The sequence below is a fragment of the Lemur catta genome, chromosome 6 (genome assembly GCF_020740605.2).
Source record: "Lemur catta isolate mLemCat1 chromosome 6, mLemCat1.pri, whole genome shotgun sequence".
NCBI lineage: Eukaryota > Metazoa > Chordata > Mammalia > Primates > Lemuridae > Lemur > Lemur catta.
In genome coordinates this window covers 52,225,104-52,247,365 of record NC_059133.1, presented here as the reverse complement: position 1 = coordinate 52,247,365, position 22,262 = coordinate 52,225,104, and the positions used below count along the sequence as shown (strand labels likewise).

Sequence of the window (22,262 nt, the reverse complement as noted above, 5' to 3'; positions counted from 1 at the left end):
CTGCTATTAATTATAGCAATGTTTTGAGGTATATCTTTCTAAACTTTGTTTCCATATTTGTATGGAATTTGTATCCATATTGGATATGCTTCCATAACCAATGTTTATGTAATTGACATAACGCAAAACGTTTTTGCAACATGCCTTTTTCAACTACTAAACTGTAACCATTTTTCCATTTATTACTTTTAACATAAAGTCATTTTAACAGCTATCTAATATTATGTCCTGGTGTATAAAGAAAAAAAACAACCATCTAACATTCTATTACATACATGTACCATACTTTATCTAATCATTTCCCTATTATTGGAAATTTAGGCAGCCATTAATCTTTGTACCTAAATCTTTTTTTTTTTTTTTTTTTGAGACAAGGTCTCACTCTGTCATCAGGCTACAGTACAGTGGCATCATTATAGCTCACTGCAACCTCAAACTCCTGAGCTAAATTGATCCTCCTGCCTCAGCCTCTGGAGTAGCTGGCACTACAGGTGTGCACCACCATGCCCAGCTAATTTTTCTATTTTTTGTAGAGAATGGGTCTCCCTCTTGCTCAGGCTGGTCTTTTTTTTTTTTTTTTTGAGACAGAATCTCACTCTGTTGCCCAGGCTAGAGTGCTGTGGCGTCAGCCTAGCTCACAGCAACCTCAAACTCCTGGGCTCATGCAATCCTCCTGCCTCAGCCTCCCGAGTAGCTGGGACTACAGGCATGCACCACCATGCCCAGCTAATTTTTTCTACATATTTTTAGTTGTCCGGTTAATTTCTTTCTATGTTTTAGTAGAGATGGGGTCTCCCTCTTGCTCAGGTTGGTCTCGACCTCCTGACCTCGAGCGATCCTCCCACTTTGGCCTCCCAGAGTGCTAGGATTACAGGCATGAGCCACCGTGCCTGGCCTCTCAGGCTGGTCTTAAACTCCTGACGTCAAGTAATCCTCCCACCTCAGCCTCCGGAAGTGCTAGGATTACAGGCGTGAGCCACTGCACCCGACCTGTATCTAAATCTTTATTCACATTGCTCATCAACTCCCCAGGATAAATGCATTCAAGAGTTTAGGAGATAAAACATTTCTCTAGTTCAGTCTAGTTAACAGAAGCAAGGACAGTCAATTACGGTGTTTCCCAACTGTTTCCTCAACAAAAAATAATGTTTACTTCCCAGGTCCCACTGTGGTATCTTGGACTTTCAGGACATTCACTTAGGTAGTGCTTCTCACTTTTTATTTTTCTTCAATTCCTGCCTCCTTTTAATAATATTAAATCTCCCTTTCGCCATATATTCCACTAGAGAAGGTATATGCCACTGACTCCTTGACAATCAGTGGCCTCAAAACATTAATAGGGAGGAAAAGATAAAAAATACATGGGGAATATTCTCTTTGCCATTAATGTAACACATATTAATGAATCTTGTCAATGTACTCCAGTAGTTTGGTGAATAATTCAAAAGGCAAGACCCCAAAAAACACACAAAAAAACCACTCTAAGTCTTTTTTTTTTTTTTTTTTTGAGACTAGTCTCACTCTGTTGCCTGGGCTAGAGTGCCATGGTGTCAGCCTAGCTTACAGCAACCGCAAACTCCTGGGCTCAAGCAATCTTTCTGCCTCAGCCTCCCGATTAGCTAGGACTACAGGCATGTGCCACCATGCCCAGCTAATTTTTCTATATATTTTTAGTTGTCTGGCTAATTTCTTTCTATTTTTAGTAGAGACAGGGGTCTCGCTCTTGCTTAGGCTGGTCTCGAACTCCTGACCTCCATCGATCCTCCTGCCTCAGCCTCCCAAGGTGCTAGGATTACAGGTGTGAGCCACCACGCCCTGCCCACTCTAAGTCTTTAACATGAAATTAAAAGAAAGTAAAAGGGAATGGGAACACTGAATATTTTAGCATTTGTTATTTGACATTTGGTCCATTTAAAATCCTAGTGATTTTAAGGAGCCTTAGTACATAGTACTTCATATAAATCTTAAGAATACCACCACCACATCAACTCACAGAAAAAAAAGCAGAGGTAACAAGGTTTTAGAGGTAGACACCAAAGGCAAGTGTCCTAAGATTTGAAAGTAGATCAGAAACAATGGCAGAAAGTAAAAACCAAAACCAAAATAAAACACAAAAACCAACCAACCATCATCTGTAGGAGTGAAAGAGCAAAAACAGCATGTTTGCAATTAGGCCTCTGAGCATCAAATTAGAAAAGATACTTCCTAAAAGGACTGACTGTATCAATATTAAGGTTAAATGTTTAGATTATACTTCAATTCAAAAACTCAATATCTATATGGCTTGAAAACCTCTTCTGACTTCCTCAAAAATTACATTTGATCTGAAGACACAAATGATATATCCCTATTTAATTTCTAAATATTAATAATAATGGCTAACACTAACCGAAGCCTTTAAAATGACGAGGAACTGTTTAAAGGCTTTATATGTATGTATTAACTCTTTTAATCCTCAATACAAGCCTAGGAGGTAGATACTATTATTATCTTCATTTTACATATGAAGAAATAGAGAGGTTAAGTAATTTGCCCAAGGTCACAGAACCAGCAATTGGCAAAGCTGGGATTTGAACTCCAGAGGGCAAGCGCTCAACTAGTATGCTTTTCCTAAAGAGAAGCTCTTAATGGGTTCTACAATAACAGTGAATAGGGGGTGGGCCAAGAGAGAGATTGGAGAAAAAATAATTAAATAGGTATAGTAACTTTTAGGCACAGTAATGGCCCCTATCAATTTGGCCAGAAAGTCCTTCCAACATATATCACATTTTTAATTATCCCAAATAGCGTGATGCTAAAACACCTTTTGCAAAAGCTGCTCTTGATCTTTCCCTCCTTCTCTAAAAAAATTTTTAAAAGAATGAAAAAAGGATAAAAAAAAAACTGAAATATTACTTCTCTAACACCTTTCAACAGCTTTTCTTTCTTTGACCTTTTCCAAAACCTTGATGGCTAGAAAACAAAGATTTTAAAAGAAGGCACTTCTAGTTGAAATAAAAAGACACTTTGGCAATTTTTCCCTTGGTAATGGCTGAAACATTTAAGAAAGACTTTAGGTCTATCCCACCCACCCTCAAATGGAAGGAAAATCAAGTTAAAAAAACTGTCATCTTTTAATTTCACAGCAGTTTTCTTCCCCCTCAAAGGCTATTCCTGTCCTAGCTGCAGACGGGGAACTGCTGCCAGTGACGTCAGAGCAGTCTCCCAGCAACGATTAATGAGGGTTGTCCACCACAGGGGTTTCCTGAAAAGCTAGCAAGAAATTATCCACATATTTGCTGCAATATCAAGATGCAAGGATGCAGAGGAATTTCTCTTAACCCTTATAGCTCCAGTCTCTGGCAAACTTCTAAATAGGTTATTCTTCTAAAATGCTCTCCATGTACCCTAGGATTATCTTCCTCCTCCCCTCCAAATAGTTAGATTTTGTTGGTTTGAAACATTTATGGTTATAATAAATATTAATATAATTGAGCTACCACAGAAAAGAGGACTGTATAATGTAAGTTGAAAAACAAACATTATTACTGTTTTCACTTCACAGAAAGAATTTAGAATAAATGAAAGCATAGAGCAGAAAAGAAAATCAAGATAGAAAATAACCAGTAAGTTCTTAAAGGTACTTCTTCACATATGCTATTCAAACACACATCCACAGATAAGCAAACCTTAAATTTCCCTAAGCTGTAGTTTACTGAGTTTCAAAGATCAGAAGTATTAAAATGGAATTGCATGAAAAGGAATTGGCAGACTAAACACTCAATCAAAAAAAAAAAAAAACCATTTTAGGCTATTGTGTTCACTGTTAAGAGTATACCTAATAATTTATTCCTAAAGCTTTGCTTTATCTATATACATTCAAAATTAGAATTTTATTCTAAACTACAGTGGCAAGGAATTTTATATAACTACCCATTTTTGAGGTCTGAGAAAGAGCGTACAAACTGCCTACTCAGAACCAGTGCAAATAAGGCAGAAAAATTCTGAATTTCAAAACTCGGCCTAGAATTATTAAGGCATCCTAGGTTCCAGAAACCTGCTTATAAACAATTTTTTCTTTCATATTTAGAAAAGACAATTTGGTAAAATTGATTAACAGCAGGATATATAGAGTTAATTCAGCCACCCTGCTTCAGCAATTCTGACTTTGGTCCGAGCCTATTCTAAAAGGGAACAAACAAAATAGCACCCCTATCATTAAAATATCCCCCTTTGGCTTCAGCTCTATTCAATGGCACCCAGTTATCAACATCAAGTCATAGATGGGAGAACGCACCGCTTCAGATGGATTTTTCTTCTTCCTTCTTTCCGTCCCCTCCCTCTCAGAAGAAAAAGACTGCAAACAAAATCACTACGTCACTGGAGGTAGAGGGAATCCCATCTCTGCACTCTTTAGAAGCCAAGGCCAGCAAACAAAAACAAGCCAATTATAAGAAACAAACAAGTAATCCAAAATAAGCAGTAGACCCAGAATAAATTCACATTGACAACCGCTACACATCAAAAGGCATATTTTAGTAAAAAGGTTTTAACAAATTCTTCCTAGGATGTTCATAATCGAAAAGCTCCCTAGACATAGCAAAGGCGACATATTTCTTCTTATCATATTTAAAGACTAGGGGACAGTTACATAAAGACATAGGACAGAGAGGCACATTCACCAGCCAGGTGTGGATAGCTGGGTAATGACACAGTGAAGGATATTTATAGGGGATTCCCTGCTTCCTGCAATGTGCGTCAACAGCATCACCAAAGAGAACAGAAATCACCACTGTTCTCATAAGCTAAATCTGAATGAAGCATTGCTTGAAATAGCCATGGAAGAGGTAGAATCCGAATACAGTAAAAGTTCTAGCAAATCTAATTTTTAAAATATTTAAAGATAAAAAACAGCAAACTAAAACGTCCATAAAACCCTCACAAAACTTAACACGTGAAAATTCTCTAATTTCCCTAGTGTGTATTATTACATAGTTAAATCAGCCAAGACAGAAAATATATCTATCTTTCTAGCTCCTTCCCTATCCAGTCTGTGGAGTTCAAGGACTTTTACATAAAGAAAGAAAATTATCCAAAACTCACCTCAGATGGATCTGCACTTACACCAACAGCGAGTTCACATTATTAATGGAGGCCTCATCGTAAGGATCTGTTCTGCCGGAATTTTGCCGGAAGAAATTCCTTCTGGGAAACCTGTGCCTCTTCCCTCACCCACAGTCCCCTCCCACCCCCTTCACCCTTGAATGAAATGCTACTGATCCTTGCTGCTGCGTCTCCAGCTAGCTAATTGCTCTGACAAGCAGCTCTGAAGCAGACCATGGCCCAGCTGTTCAGAGAGATGTCACCCAGAGCTCTGCCAACAGTCACACTCACTCTCACACACTCACACACACACACACACACACACACACACACACACACACAGGCTGCAAGAGCACCCCCTCCCACCTCCTCTTCTTGCTCTCATTCAAGTACTTCAGTGGCATGCCTGCCTCCACACAGCTCTGAGGATAGCTTTTAAAGACACAGCAGCAGTTCCTTTCTGCTGCAAATGTAGAGATGCCAAAATAGTCTTTTTAGCGAAGAATAAAGAGTCAAGGATATGTACTGAATTAAAGTTCACCTTTAAATTTATCTCACTTTTTTCTTACTTGCAAAATAATCAAGGCCAGAGAAATGATCTTTGCCTAAAAGCTACTGGGCTGGACTTTAGAAATGTAAAATTAAGACCAAACCCAGTTACAAAGAATTTTCTTTCCAGTGAGCTATATTTAGTAAAACCATTTTTCATTTTGGGCAGAAGGCAGGCAGTACAGGATACTAGGAGCTATCTGTTCTTCTCCCATATTTGCCCCCAAAGGATGAGGAGAAGACTTTGGCTATAAAATGAGAGAATAAGGAAACCATGAAGGTACCTTACTGACAGAACTGATTTAAAAAAAAAAGGGATGGGAACAGAGAGTATAAGTATAGGGATTAGAATAAATAAATTAAATTAAAGAAAGTCGTACAAACGAGATTAGGAAAAAAGAGTAATAGTTCTAAAGTACATATAGCTCTGGAATAGCAAACTTAGATATGACCTACAGGTCCTAATTTTTTTTTTTTTGAGACAGAGTCTCACTCTGTTGCCCAGGCTAGAGTGCCGTGGCATCAGCCTGGCTCACAGCAACCTCAAACTCCTGGGCTCAAGCGATCCTCCTGCCTCAGCCTCCCGAGTAATTGAGACTACAGGCATGCGCCACCATGCCTGGCTAATTTTTTCTGTATATTTTTAGTGGTCCGGTTAATTTCTTTCTATTTTTTAGTAGAGACGGGGTCTCGCTCTTGCTCAAGCTGGTCGTGAACTCCTGACCTCGAGCAATCCTCCTACCTCAGCCTCTCAGAGTGCTAGGATTACAGGCGTGAACCACTGCACCCGGCCAGGTCCTAATTTTTAAGAGCCCAAGGAAAGGTAGTAACAATCTCTATTGGTCAGAAAGCAATGAACATTAAGGTGGTGCAAGGTCTGCAATAGCACATATGGCTTAGGGTCCAGGCATTCTGAGGAAAACAATAAAACCTGTCACAAAGACACACTTATTTATTCATTCAAACACATATTTGTTGTGTGCTTGGGTTCTTACTATGGGCCAGGTATTATGATAAACTCTAGGAATATGAGATAGATTCATTAGGGATCAAACAAAAGAAAAACTGTAGGCAATTTGGTAAAATTCATTAACAGCAGGATAAGGACTCTGGCTTTTACTCTGAGAAGAGAAGCCCTTAGGGGGTTAAAAGACAGATCCTGAAGGGTCAAATAGACCACTGAAAGGAATCTGACTTTTACACTTAAATGAAATGAGAGATCATTGATGGTTTTTAAGCAGAGGAGTAACATGGTTTTGACCTATATTTCTCTATTGTCCCAAAATTTTTGCTGGAGAAATTTCTAACATACAGAGAATTTGCAAAAATAGTACAATAGTTACCTAGATTCACACACAAATTTATTTATACATATATGTGCATGTATAATGTGCGTATAAATTTTTTTTCAGGTCTGAAATGTTCTCATGATGACTCTTCACACCTAAAACAATTCAGTATGTATCTCCTAACATTAAGGTCATCCTGAACTATAATAAGAGTCATCATCCAAGTCCCGGATGAGTGGCTGGATGGTGTACATGCAAGGCAGATCTAAATAGCACTGCAAAGCCTTCAAAAACTGAAATGACTTTGGAACCACCACTCACAGAAAGATGCACAGAACTTGTAAGCTGAACCCAACCAAGTCAAATGTCTCCTAAAATAAAGGTCAACATTCACTATAGGAATTAAATAAGACCCTGACTCTCATGATACAGTATTCAAAATTTCCAGGATACAGTCCAGAATTACTGAGATTAGCTGGGTGTGGTAGCGCATGGGAGGGTAAGGTGGGAGAATTGAGTGAGCCCAGGTGTTCCAAGTTACAGTGAGCTATGATCACACCACTGCACTCCAGCCTGGGCAACAGAGTGAGACCCCAACTCTAAAAAAAATTTTAATAAGATAAATTTTTTTAAATAAAAATAAATAAAATTACTTGGCACATGAACAACCAAGATAATTCAAATTGCATAGGAAAAGAGATGAAGAGCCAAAACATCAAGATGACACAGGTGTTGGAATTAATGGCCTGAACACAACCTTAAAGCAGAGAGAACAAAAATGCTTCAAGAAGTGAGGGCAAACACTCTTGAAATTAATGGAAAGAGCAAAGAAACAGAAGCTATAAAGAAAAACCAAACGAAAATTTTAGAACTGATAAATATAACCAAAATATAAACACTCACTTGATGGGTTTAATAGCAGAACAAAAATGACACAGGAAAAAATCAGATCAGTGACATTGAAGGCAGATGAATAGAAATATAAATATGAATATTGAATCTGAACAATAAAGAAAAACAATTGGGGAAAAAAAAAAGAATAGATCATCAAGGACCTGTGGGACAGTATCAAAAAGTCGAATATTCAGACCATTAGAATTCCAAAAGGAGAGGAAAAAGAGCATGGTAAAATATTTAATGAAATAATGGCTGAAAACTTTACAAATTTGACAAAAGACATAAACCAATAGATTCAAGAGGCTCAGTAATCTCCAAACAGGATAAACACAAAATCCACTCCTGGATTCATCATAATCTAACAGCTAAAAACTAAAAGACAAAAAAAGAAAAAAAAAAGAACTCTGGAAAGTAACCAGAGGAAAATGATGCATTCTTATTAAGGAAATAATGATTCAAATGGATTCATATTTCCTATCAGCAATCATAAAGACTAGAAGAAGCCTGAGTAAGAACGAGTCCCCGTCTCTACTAAAAGTAGAAAACTTAGCCTGGCGTGGTAAGTGAGTGCCTACAGTCCCAGCTACTCAGGAGGCTGAGGCAGGAGGATTGCTTAAGCCCAGGAGTTTGAGGTTGCAGTAAGCTATGATGACATCACTGCACTCTATCTAGCCTGAATGACACAGAGCAAGACTGTGTCTCAAAAAAAAAAAAAAAAAGACTAGAAGAAATTGAAACATTTTAAAGGTACTAAATAAAAGAACTATAAATACAGCATTCTATATTCAGAGAAAATATTCTTTACGAATGAAGATAAAATAAAGACATTCTCAGATGAAGAAAAACTAACAGAACTCATTGCAGTAGACCTGTTATAAAAAAACTAAAGAAAGTTCTTCAAAAAGAAGGAAAATGATAATACAACAAAACCTGGAACACCAGGAATGAAGGAAGAAATACATAAATGGCAAATATTAGGTTATATATAGTAATCTCCTATAGAGTTCCTTAAAATATGTTTGATATTTGAAAGCAAAAATTGTAAGATTGTCTGATAGGGTTTTCAACATATGTAGACATAAAAGATATGACAACTACAACACAAAGAGAGGATAGCAAAGGATAAGACAACTACAACATAGAAAGAGGATATGGTGGTAAGGTTTCAACATTCCCCCTGACATGGTAAAATATCAGTTGTAAGTATTAAAAGTTAGGAGCGTAAATATTTATGTGTGCACATATGTACGTGAATAGAGAGATCTCTAGAGCAACCAAATTTTTAAAACTATACACAAAAAGATTCAGTTAAAACCTAATAGATAAATTAAAATGATTAAAATGGAATACCACAAAATGTTCAAATGAAGGTCAGGCATGGTGGCTCATACCTGTAACCCTAGCATTTTGGGAGGCTGAGGTGGGAGGATTGCTTAATTAAGCCCAGGAGCTTGAGACTAGTCTGAGCAGCATAGCAAGACTCTTGTCTCTACAAAAAATTTAAAAATTAGCTGGATGGGCTCACACCTGTAATCCTAGCACTCTAGGAGGCCAAGGCCGGTGGATCATTTGACTTCAGGAGTTCGAGACCAGCCTGAGCAAGAGTGAAACCCCGTCTCTACTAAAAAAGTAGAAAGAAATTATATGGACAACTAAAAATATATATAGAAAAAATTATCTGGGCATGGTGGTGCATGCCTATAGTCCCAGCTACTCGGGAGGCTGAGGCAGGAGGATCGCTTGAGCCCAAGAGTTTGAGGTTGCTGTGAGCTGGGCTGATGCCATGGCACTCTAGCCTGGGCAACAGAGTGAGACTCTGTCTCAAAAAAAAAAAAAAATTAGCTGGATGTAGTGGCGCACACCTGTAATCTCAGCTACTCAGCAGGCTGAGGCAGGAGGATCACTTGAGCCTAGGAGTTTGAGGTTGCAGTGAGCTATGAAGATGCCACTGTACTCCAGCCTGGGTGACAGAGCAAGACCCTGTCTCAAAAAAGAAAAAAAAAAGTTCAAATGACTCAAAAGGCAAGAAAAGGGAATCAACAGGGGATTCAAAAATAAAAGGAACAAAGAGAAAACAAATAATAAGATGGATAAGATGGTAGACCAAAATCTAAACATATCAATAATTACAGAAACGGTAAACGGTCTAAAAATGCTAATTAAGAGATTGTCCAAATAGATTAAAAAACATGACCCAACTATATGTTACCTATAAGAAAGTCACCACTAATATAATGATACAGGCAGGTTAAAAGCAAATGGATTAAACTAGTCTGTACTTTAACGGTGGCTACATGACATTATACATTTGTCAAAATCAAAAGAACTGTATACCACAAAGAGTGAAACCTAATGCAAATTATGGACTTTAGTGAATAGTAATATACCAATATTGGTTTATCAATTTCAACACATGTATCACACTAATATGAGATATTAAAAACAGAGGAAACTGTTGTGTGTATAGAGGGCATGGGATAGTATATGGGAACTCTCTGTACTCTCTCCTCAATTTTTCTATAAACTTAGAACTGTTCTAAAAAATGAAGTCTATTAATTAATTATTTTTTTAAGAGATAGGGTCTTGCTCTGTTGCCCACGCTGGAATGCAGTACCACAATCACAGCTCATTGCAGCCTCGAACTCCTGGGCTCAAGTGTTCCTCTTGCCTCAGCCCCCTGATTAGCTGGGACTATAGGCACGTACCACCACACCTGACTGTAAAGTCTACTAATTCAAAAAAATGGATAGAAAAAGACACCATATAAACACTAACCAAAAAAGCTGGAATGATATGTTAGTATTAAACAAAGTCTATCTCAGAACAAATAAAATTACCAGGATAAAGAGGAATATTACATACTGATGATTCACCAAGAAGACAAAATAATTCTAAATGTCTATGCACCTAATAACAGAGCTTCAAAATACACAAAGCAAAAACTGAGAACTAAAAGGAAAACCAGACAAACACACAATTACTGTTGGGTATTCTAATACCCCTCTATCAGAAATAGACAGAACCATTAGACAGAAAATAAGCAAAAATATAGAACTAAACAACATAATTAACAAACAGGAACTAACTGACATTTATGGAACACTCTAACTGAAAACAGAATATACATTCTTTTCAAGTGCTCATGAAGCATTCACCAAGACAGACTATATTGAGTCACAAAACAACCTTAACAAACTTAAAAGAATAAAAATTATACAAAGTATGTTCTTTGACCATAATGGAATTAAACTAGAAATCAATAACAAAAATAGAACAGGAAAATCTCTAAACATTTGGAAATTAAAGAACATACTTCTAAATAATCCATGGATCAAAGAGGAAGTCTCAAACAAAACTGGAAAATATTTTGAGCTGAACAAAAATATAAATATAATATATTGAAATTTATGGGATGCAAACTAAAGAAATGCCTAGAAGGAAATATTAATATATACATAGTACCAAATGCTTATATTAGAAAAGCAGTGTTATGGACTGAATGTGTCTTCACAAAATTCATATGTTGAAGCCCTAACTCCCAGTATGGCTGTATTTGGAGGGACCCCCTAAGAAAGTAATTAAGGTTAAATCAGAATTAAGGTAATACTAAAAAGCAGAAATCAAAGAAATTGAAAACAGGGGAAAATGAATGAAAGATAGAGTCAGATAAATAAACTGGCATAAATTCACACAATGGAATTCTACTCAGCAATAAAAAGGAATGAACTACTAGTATATGTAACAAGTTGAATGATTCACAAACTCATTATACTGAGTTAAAGAAGTCAGTCTCAAAATGACTATGTGATTCCATTTACATGGCCTTCTGGAAAAGCAAAAATTATAGGTACAATAAGCATATTAGTGGTTGCCAGGGTCTGGGGTTAAGAGGAGGGGACTGACTACAAGGGGCAAAGGAGAACCAGTTGAGGTGATGGAAATATTTTATTTCATTACTGTGGTGGTATGGTTACAAAATTGTATATTTTTGTCAAAATTTAGAGAACTGTTCACCCACAAAGGTTAAGAGTTACTATGTGTAAACTATACTCAATAAATGAGACTTTAAAAAATAATAGAAAAATAATAATCAAGTGGGGGTAGGCAATGAGTAGAGTTATAAATAAGAATAATAGAATGTTTACTTTATATGTTTGAAATTTTCATTTGAAAAAAAGTGTCAGAAGAACCAGCAAAGGAGACTTAAGAAGGAACAGCCAGTGAGAAAAGAAAATGTGTTTTGGAAGCCAAGTGAAAAACATTTCAAAAAGGAGAAGATGATAAATTATGCCACGTACTGACAGGTCGAATGATGATAACTTACATCTGATTACTGGATTGAGGAATAGCGAGTAATGGGTAAAAGCCTAACTGGAGAGGGTTTAAGAAAGAAAAAGGAGAGAAAGTGGGGATAGCAAGAATAGACAACTCTTTCAAATAATTTTGCTGTAAAGAGAAACGAGGTGGCAGCTGGAGCAGGGGGGAGATCAAGAGAAGTTTTTGTTAAGATGGGACAAACTGCAATACATTTGAATGCTAACGTTCTCTTACAAAGTTACTTTCTTAAAGAATCATTTATGGGCTGAGTGTAGTGGCTCATGCCTGTAATCCTAGCACTTTGGGAGGCTGAGGCAGGAGGATCGCTTAGGGTCAGGAGTTTGAGACCAGCCTGAGCAATATAGTAAGACCCCATCTCAACAAAAATGTTTTTTAAAAAATTAGCCAGGCATGGTGGCACACGCCTGTAATCCCAGCTACTCAGCAGGCCGAGGCAGGAGGATCGCTGGAGCCCAAGAGTTTGATGTTGCAGTGAGATATGACAACACTGCCATTGTGCCCTAGAAAGAGAGCAAGACCCTGTCTCAAAAAACAAAACAAAGGATAACTTACTAAATCTATACATAAATAGTATGGAAATACCTCCAGTACATATTAAGGGATAAAAGCAAGTTGCACTTGCCAAAATCTTTTTCAGTACTTTCTGTAGTCTATTCTAAGCACTTTAAATGCTTTGCATTGAATCCCATACCTCAATAATCAAAATATCTAAAATAATTATATATAAAAATGTTCACAAGCATTATTTATAATAGAGAAAAATCTAAAAATAAGTTAAACAACCAAAAATAGGAACAATAATAAATGATGGCACATTCATATGAATGAATCTTATAGTCATTTTCATGATGCATTCATAAATTTTTTAAACAAGGGAGAATAATTGTGATAGTTAAGAAACAAAAGTTAACATGCAAAACCATATACTTTATGATATTAACTATAAAATACACAATGATAAGAAAAGATACTTTGGACACAACTGGGAAAAACTCAACATGAACTGGTATTGGATGATTAAGTATTCTTGTTATTTTTGTGAAATTAATAATGGCATGGTGTTTGTTTTTTAAAGTCCTTATGAATTATAGATGCATACTGAAGTATTTACAGGTGAAATGACATGTGTGGATTACTTTAAAATAATCCAACTTCATTTTTTTCGATTGTGTTAGCACCATGCTGCCATTGCTCTCTAATGCCATGCCGTCTCTATCTCCCGGAGCCCTAGCAGGAGAAGAGGAATAAATAAGGAGGTCTCTATATCATGGTTTGTATGGACTGTCCACAAATCAACCAGTGATAAAGCACCCAAGAAACAACTGGCTACGTAAGAGTTGCTCCCAAGAGTGTGTCCTTTACCGGAGGGATGAAGAACTTCATTGTTACAGGCCTGGTACTGTGGCACTCTGTGAAATAAGACATTATCAGAAGTCCACTGAACTTCTGATTTGCAAACTTGCCTTCCAGCGTCTGGTGTCAGAAATTGCTTAGGACTTTAAAACAGGTCTGGGCTTCCAGAGCACAGCTACTGGTGCTTTGCAGGAGATAAGTGAGGCCTATTTGTTTGGCCTTTTTAATGTTTTTTTATTTTTAATTTTTTTCAGAGACAGAGTCTCACTCTGTCACCCAGGCTGGAGTGCAGTGGCCCTAGCTCACTGTAACTTTGACCTCCTGGACACAAGCAATCCTCCCGCCTCAGCCTCCCAAAGTGTTGGGATTACAAGTGTGAGCCACCACACTCAGCCAGGTTGGCCTTTTTAAAGACACCAACCTGTGTCCTGTCCATGCCAAACATGTAACAATTATGACAAAAGACATCCAGCTAGCATGCCAAATACATGGAGGTCGTGCTTAAAAATGCAATATGATGAGAAACATTTCACTCTTAAAAAAACAACAAAAAAAAATTGTTTTCTTTCCGTTACTGGTAGTTCTGAATGTTCTATATTTTTTTCCATTACGTCAAAAGGTACCTAGGTATTAATAAATGACTGCAAGTGGAAAAATAAGAAACAGAAATCAAATATTGGCAGTTTTTAGATTTTCATTTGTGTGTTAATTTTTAATGTAAATGTGGGTACATAAAGCATTAATGCAAGTCCAAATGTTTCCATGAGTAAGTTTCAGCAGTTCAACTTTATAGTAATCATAAACAAACCTGTTACATTTTTCTGGACATAGGTGGACATGGTGGCATGCACCTCTGTAGTCCTAGCTTTTCGGGAGGCTAAAGCAAGAGCACCACTTGAGTCTAGGAGTTCGAGGTTACAGTGAGCTATGATCAGTACAGCTTACATGAATGAAGAGAGCTGAGGCTTTAGATAAATTTCCAAGACTTCTCCTACAACTGGATGGCAAATAAAGCAACATGAAATGTCTAAAGAATGAAAAAAGAGATACAGCACGGAGAGCTGCTGGTGATTCTAATAGGCAAAATCTGCTTATGTGATGAATAAGGCATACACTGAATTAAGCAACAATGAAGACTAAAAAACAATAGTGTTCATTCACATCAATAGGATATAAAAGGAATCAATAAGTAAGGTCTGTGGATGGTGAGTACTGAGGGAGTATGTGCCATCTCTATAGCACACAGCAGATGGAAGAATTCATTTAAAAAATGTCAGCATTTCATTTTAGGAAGACTTTCTACTCCTCCCCACTGAGAGATTTTTCTCAAGGTAAAGCACAAGGACTAACAGTGACTAATTCCCAGACCTTCTACTCACTAATCATTTATTTAACAGGCAAACTGCTCTACCTCACTGAACTTCATCTATAAAATGGGGATAACTCTTACCTGCCTTGAAAGATATTACAAATATTAAAAACAAATCCCTGGCACAGTACCTGGCACACAGTAGGCACTTAATAAGTTGCAGTTAATATTATTATTACTGAGTTAAACAGGAAACAACAACATTCATTAGTCAGGATTGACATAAGGACGCTCACCATCACTGTCTCTATTCAATATTGAATAGGAAGGCTCAGACAAAAGCAATAAGTCATAAGAAAGAAATGAGGTATAAGAATTAGAAAGATAAAATTTTCCTAAATTTAGCCAATGTGACTGTCTAGAATCCAAGAAAATCTAAGTACCAAACATTTAGCATTTAAATTCAGTTGAAATAAAGATCAATGTACTAAAATTAACAATGTACAATGTAACTACACTCTAACAACAACAGAAAAAGGGGACACACAACATAACAACCAAAACTACCTAGGGACAAATCTAACACAAAAGGATAAAAAGATCTTCAACGAAAAAGTTATAAAATATTATTGAAGGGTGTAAGTAACCTGAACAAATGGAGTTATAATGGACCATATTTCTGGCTGGAAATACTCAATATTGTGAAGAAGCTTGTTCTTCCCATGTTAATCTATAAATTCAATTCCAACCAAAATTTCAATGGAGTTTAAATAAGATGAACAAAGGTGGAAAGATCTGCCCTGTTGGGCACAGTGTTCTTATATAGTAATTAAGATGTGGAGATTGGACAGCCCAATGGAAAATAACAGAGATCCTAGAACAGACCTATGCGTCTCTGAAAACTTGATTATTGATTAGAGGACGTATAATTAATATTAAATAACAAATCACTTGGAGCAACTAGTTATCCACATACAAAAAAGCCAGAGCTTTATTCACACCACACGGAAACATAAATTTCAGGTGGATTAAAAACCTATATATAAAAAGCAAATCCTTAAAACTTTTAGAAACAAACATACACAAATCTTTATGGCCTCAGCATAAAGAAGGGTTTCTTGGATAAGAATCAGAAAGCACATAGCAAAAAAAAGAAAAAGAAGCAAGAAAGAAAAAAGATTGAAATGTTTGGGAGGATCACTTGAGCTCAGGAGTTTGAGACCAGCCTGAGCAAGAGCGAGACCCTGTCTCTACTAAAAATAGAAAGAAATTAACCGGACAGTGAAAAATATACACAGAAAAAATTAGCTGGGCATGGTGGCACATGCCTGTAGTCCCAGCTACTCGGGAGGCTGAGGCAGGAGGATTGCTTGAGCCCAGGAGTCTGAGGTTGCTGTGAGCTATGCTGACGCCACGGCACTCTCGCCCAGGCAACAGAGTGAGACTCTTCTCAAAAAAGAAAGAAAGAAAAAAAAAAAAGATTAGCCATTCTAATAGTTGCATCTCCTTGTGGTTTTAATTTATATTTCTCTAATGACTAATATTGAACATCCTTTCATGTGCTTATTTGTCAACCCCGTATCTTCTCTGGCAAAGTGTCTGTTCACATCTCTTATCCATTTTTTAATTGAGTTGTCTTCTTATTGATTCTTAACCTATTCTACATATGAGTATTTTCTAACATATTTTCTACCAGTGTATAACTTGCCTTTTCATTTTCTCAAGTGTCTTTAGAAGTTTTTAATTTTGATGAAATCAAATTTATAATTTTTTTCTTTTATAGTGTGCTTTGTGTTTTCTACTTATGTAATCTTTACCTAATCTATGATCACATGGTTTTTTCAGTTTTCTTCAAGAATTTAATAGTTTTAGCCTTTGTATATGTCTATGATCCATTCCAAGTTAACTTTTTGATGGTGTGAAGTCAATATGGAGGTTTGTTTGTTTTTAATGTGGTTATCCAATTGTTTAAGGACCACTTCTTAAAAAGTCATCTTTTTCCCAATTCAAATGACTTGGCAACTCTGTCAAAAATCAATTGACCACACATATGTCAATTTCTGGATTCTCTATTCCCTCCCATTGATCTATGTTATTTTGTACCACCAATACCATACACAGTCTTAATTATTATTTTTTTTAAGACATTCTCACTCTTGCCCAGGCTAGAGTGCCGTGGCATCAGCTTGGCTCACAGCAACCTCAAACTCCTGGGCTCAAGCGATCCTCCTGCCTCAGCCTCCCTAGTAGCTGGGACTACAGGCATGCGCCACCATGCCCGGCTAATTTTTTCTATATATTTTCAGTTGTTCAGCTAATTTCTTTCTATTTTTTTAGTAGAGACTGGGTCTCGCTCTTGCTCAGTCTGGTCTTGAACTCCTGAGCTCAAACGATCCACCCTCCTCAGCCTCCCAGAGTGCTAGGACTACAGGCATGAGCCACCGCGCCCAGCTCAATCTTAATTATTGAACCTCTATACTAAGTCTTAAGATCAGGTAATGTAAATCTTCCAACTTTAATTGTCATTTTCTTTTTTTGGTTTTGGTTTTGTACTTTTTTTTAAAGACAGAATCTCACTCTGTTGCCCCAAGTAGAGTACAGTGGGTGTCACCATAGCTCAGTGCAACCTCAAATTCCTGAGCTCAAGCATTCCTCCTGCCTCAGCCTCCTGAGTAGCTGGGACTACAGGTGCACACCATGATGCCTGGCTAGTTTTTCTATTTTTAGTAGAGATGGGGTCTCGCTCTTGCTCAGGCTGGTCTCAAACTCCTAAGCTCAAACAATCCTGCCTTGGCCTCCTCCCAGAGTGCTAGGATTATAGGCATAACCCATTGTGCCCAGCCCAACATTTTCTTTTCTCTAGCTTACTTTATTGTAAAAATACAGTACATAATACATATGACATACAAAATATGTGTTAATCAACTGTTTATGTTATCAGTAAGGTTTCCAGTCAACAGTAGACTATTAATAGTTAAGTTGTGAGGAGTCAAAAGTTATATATGGATGTTTGACTGCATGTCAACCCCCCCCCCTTGCACTCCTAACCCCCACATTGTTCAAGGGTCAACTATACTTCTATTTCACCTCTCCCAACCTGTTAGGCAATTGCTGTCATCCATTTTACTTCTACACATGTTACAAACCCCACAATAGTTTTATTATTTTTGCTTTAAATAGTCAATTATCTTTTAAAGTTAGTTTTCTCAAATGAAAGAACTCTTCTACATTTTATCCACAGACTTCTGATTCTCTTCATTCTTTTATGTAGATCTACATCTTGATCTGGCACAGTTTTCTCCTGTCTTTAACACTTTTTAAAATAGTTTATTCCTTTTTATTGGTGAATAGTATTCCACTGTGTGACTGTACCACAATTTGAGCTAATTGGCATTGATGCTCATCTGAGTTATTAGGTTTGTTTTCAGCTTATGGATATTAAAGATAAAGCTGTTCTAAATGTTCATATGCAAGTCTTTGTGTGGACATGTGCTTTTATTCCTCTTGGGTAAATACCTAGGATTTAAATGGCTGAATCTTACGGCAGGTATATGTTTAACTTTTTAGTTAAGTGCCAAACTATTTTCCTTTTACATTCTTACAAGAAATATATTGGAATTCCAGCTACTACAAATACTGGTACACACTTGATACATTAATAGTTGGTCATTTTAATTTTAGCAATCTGAAGAAATGTGTAGTACTATCTCACCGTCATTTTAATTTGCATCATCCTGATGACTAATGATGTTGAGCATTTTTATGTTTATTGAGTACCCATATTTCTTCTTTGATAAAGTATCTGTTTAAATATTTTGCCCATTTTTAAATTGGGTTCTTTGTTTTCTTATTGAGTTTTGAGAGTTCTTTATACATTCTTTATATTTCTAGATATATTTTATCAGATACATAATTAGAATTTATTTCTCCCTTTTTGATGTCTTGTCTTTCCCTTCACTTAAGGATGTCTCCCAAAGACCAGAAGCTTTTAATTTTGATGAAGTTTAATTTATCAGGGTTTCTTTGTTTGTTTTTGGTTTTTTGCTTCTACAAATCAATCTACTGGTATCCTATTTAAGAAATCTTTGCTAAATCCAATGTCAAAAGACTTTTTCCTATGTTTTCTTCTAAAAGGACTATAGTTTTAGGCTTTAGGTTTTACATTTTGAGGCAATTCCTATATGTGATATAAGGTATGGCTTGAGTTTGTTTTTTTTTTCCTTTTTTTGCGTACGGACTTCCAGCTGGTCCAGCAACCATTTGTTGAAAAGATTATCTTTTCTACACTGATTTGCCTTTGCATTTTTGTGAAAAATCAGTTGTTCATAATATGTGTGAGTCTATTTCCAGACTGTAGACTATATTCTGTTATATTGATGTTTTTGTCTCTCTTCTTGTCTCTCTTCTCTTCTATATTTTTTTCTTCTCTTTTATATTTAATTGGTTTCTGCTTGGATTTTTATTATTTCCTTTCTTCTGTTTACTTTCACTTGCTCTTCTTTTTCTGGTTTCTTAGGTTAAACTTGCAATTTAAATTTGTCATTTACTTGAAAATTTTTATTTGACTTCCAAATATTTGGGAATTTTCCAGAGATTTTTCTGTATTGACTTCTAGTTTAATTCCATTGTCATCAGAGAATGTACTTTGTATGACTTGAATCCTTTAAATGTATTAAGACTTGTTTTATGACACAGATTATGGTCTATCAAGGTAAGTGTTCTATGTACACTTGAAAATAATGTGTATTTTGCTGTTGTTGGGTAGCATGCTCTATAAATATCAATTATGTCAAGTTGGTTGACAGTGTTATTCAGGTCTCCCCTATCCTTACTGTCTACTTGTCTTTAACAATTTTTGTGATGGTGATCTGATGGGTGATGAATTCTATCAGCTTTTGTATGTTTTTAAAAGGTTTTATTTCATCTATATTTTCATCTATATTTTCATTGTGATATAATTCACATACCATACAATTCACCTATTTAACGTGCACAATTCAATGGCTTTTAGTATATTCAGAGTTGTGCTTCAATCACCAAAATCAATTTTAGAACATTTCATCATACCCAAAAGAAACCTAATACTCATTAAAAATAACTCCCATTAAGGGTAGGGGAAAGAGGGCATAGGAAGAGATTTGTTAAAGGATATAAAATTATAACTAGATAGGAGGAATATGTTCTAGTGTTCTCTACTAGCATGACTATACTCAACAAAAATATACAGTTTCAAATAGCTAGAAGGATACTGAACACAAAGAAATGATCAATGTTTCAGATGATGGATATATTAATTACCCATATCTGATCATTATACATTACATGTATCAAAACATTACTATGGGCCAGTGCAGTGGCTCAAGCCTATAATCCTAATACTTTGGTAGGCTGAGGCAGGAGGACTGCTCGAGGCAAAGAGTTCGAGATCAGCCTGAACAAGAGCAAGACCCCGTCTCTACAAAAAACAGAAAAATTAGCCGGGTGTAGTGGCACATGCCTAAAGTCCCAGCTATTTGGGAGGCTGAGGCAGGAGGATCACTTGAGACCAAAAGTCTGAGATTACAGTGAGCTCTGATGACACCACTGTACTCTAGCCCAGACCCTGCCTGAAAAAAAAAATCACTATGTACCCAATAAATACCTATAATTGTTATGTCGCTTTTTTTAAGGTTAAAAAATAAAAAAATTAAAAAACAAGAAATAACTTCCCATTTTCTCCTGATTCCCAGCCCTAAGCAACCATTAATGTACTTTTTGACTCTAGAGATTTGTCTGTTGTGGGCAGTTTTCTCTTCAATTTTGAAAGGTATTTTCACTCACATCGGATTTTAGGTTGACAGGTGTTTTCATTTAGCACTTTAACAGTATCACTCTAATATATTTTGGCTTGCAATGATTCTGACGAAAAATCTGCTGTAATTCTTACCTTGTATATTAGTTTGCTAGGGCTGCTATAAGAAAATAGCACAGACTGAGTGGCTTAAACAGAAAATTTATTTTCTCACAGTTTTGGAGGCTAAAAATCCAAAATTAAAGTGTCAACAGATTTGGTTTCTCCTGAGGCCTCACTCCTTGACTTCCAGATGGTCATCTTCTTGCTGTATCCTCACATGATCTCTCCTCTGTGCAGGAGATCCTCACGTGATCTCTCCTCTGTGCACACCCTTGGCATCCCTCTATATGTCTAAATTTCCTTTTCTTACCACCAGTCAGACTGGATTAGGGTCTACCTGAGCAACCTCATTTTAACTCAGTCACCCCTTGAAAGGCCCTATCTCCGAATACAGTCATATTCTGAGGTACCAGCGGTTACAGCTTCTACATATGAATCTGGGGGGCAGGGGGGACACAATTCAGCCTGCAACACCTTGGCTCCTCTGTATATGTTTTCTCTGTCTTTTTTAAAGACTTTGTCACTAGTTTTTAAACAATTTGATTAAAATGTGACTTGGTATAACTTTATGATTTTTCTGTTTTGGGTTCTCATAGTTCCAAATAGCTCAAAAAACTCAAAACCAAAAATCTGTGTTTTTTTGATCTGTAGGCTTATAGTTTTCATTAAACTTACAAAAATGTCAGCCATTATTTCTTCAAATATCCCTCCCATCAAGATTCCAATTACACATATTCTTAGACTGCTTGGTGTGTCCCACTGCTCACTGATGCTCTGGTCTTTTTTTTTTTTTTTGGTCTTTTTTTTTTTTGTTTCATTTTGGGTTTCTTTTGGTATGTCTTCAAATTCACTAATCTTTTCTTCTGCAGTGCCTATCTGCTGTTAATTCTGGTCATTTTATTTTTCATCTCAGACGTAGTTTTCATTTTCAAAAGTTTGATTTTGGTCCATTTTTATATCTTCCATGTCACTACTTAACATGCTCAAGTTTTCCTGTAGTTCTTTAACATATAAACTAATTATAACTGTTACAATGTCCTTGTTTACTAGTTTTATTTGGATCATTTCTGAGTCTATTTCTACTGATTTGTTTTTCTCCTCATTATGGACTATATTCTCTGCTTCCTTGTATGCCTGATAATTTGTGATTGGATGCCAAATGTAAGTTTTACATTGTTGGCTGCTTGAGTTTTAAAATATTCCTTTAACTAATTTGGGGCTTTGTTTGGGGACTCAGTGACTTAGAAACAATTTGATCCTTCTGAGGCCTGCTTTTATGCTTTGTTAGTCTAGTCCAAAACAGCCCTTAGACTAGGGCTAATTTGATATCACAACTGAGGCAGTACCCTTCTAAGGACTCTACTCAATGTCTCAGATGTTAGAAGGTTCTTATACTCTGGCTAGTGGAAACACAAAATACTCATGGCCCTGTATTCCATGGACTCTTCTAACTAATCCTTTCCAGTAGTCTTTCTTTTGCCTTGGGTCCATGAACTGTAAATACTCAGCTAAAGAGTCTAAGACTGCAAAGTCCAATAGAACTCTCTGTGA

The 22,262-nt window shown here is 36.4% G+C and overlaps 1 protein-coding gene across 18 annotated transcripts in view; it reads right to left on the bottom strand.

Moving 5' to 3' along the window:
* R3HDM2 (R3H domain containing 2) overlaps positions 1 to 22,262 on the bottom strand; it is a 137,497-nt gene that overhangs the window by 59,871 nt on the left and 55,364 nt on the right. The gene's annotated exons all lie outside the window — the stretch shown is intronic.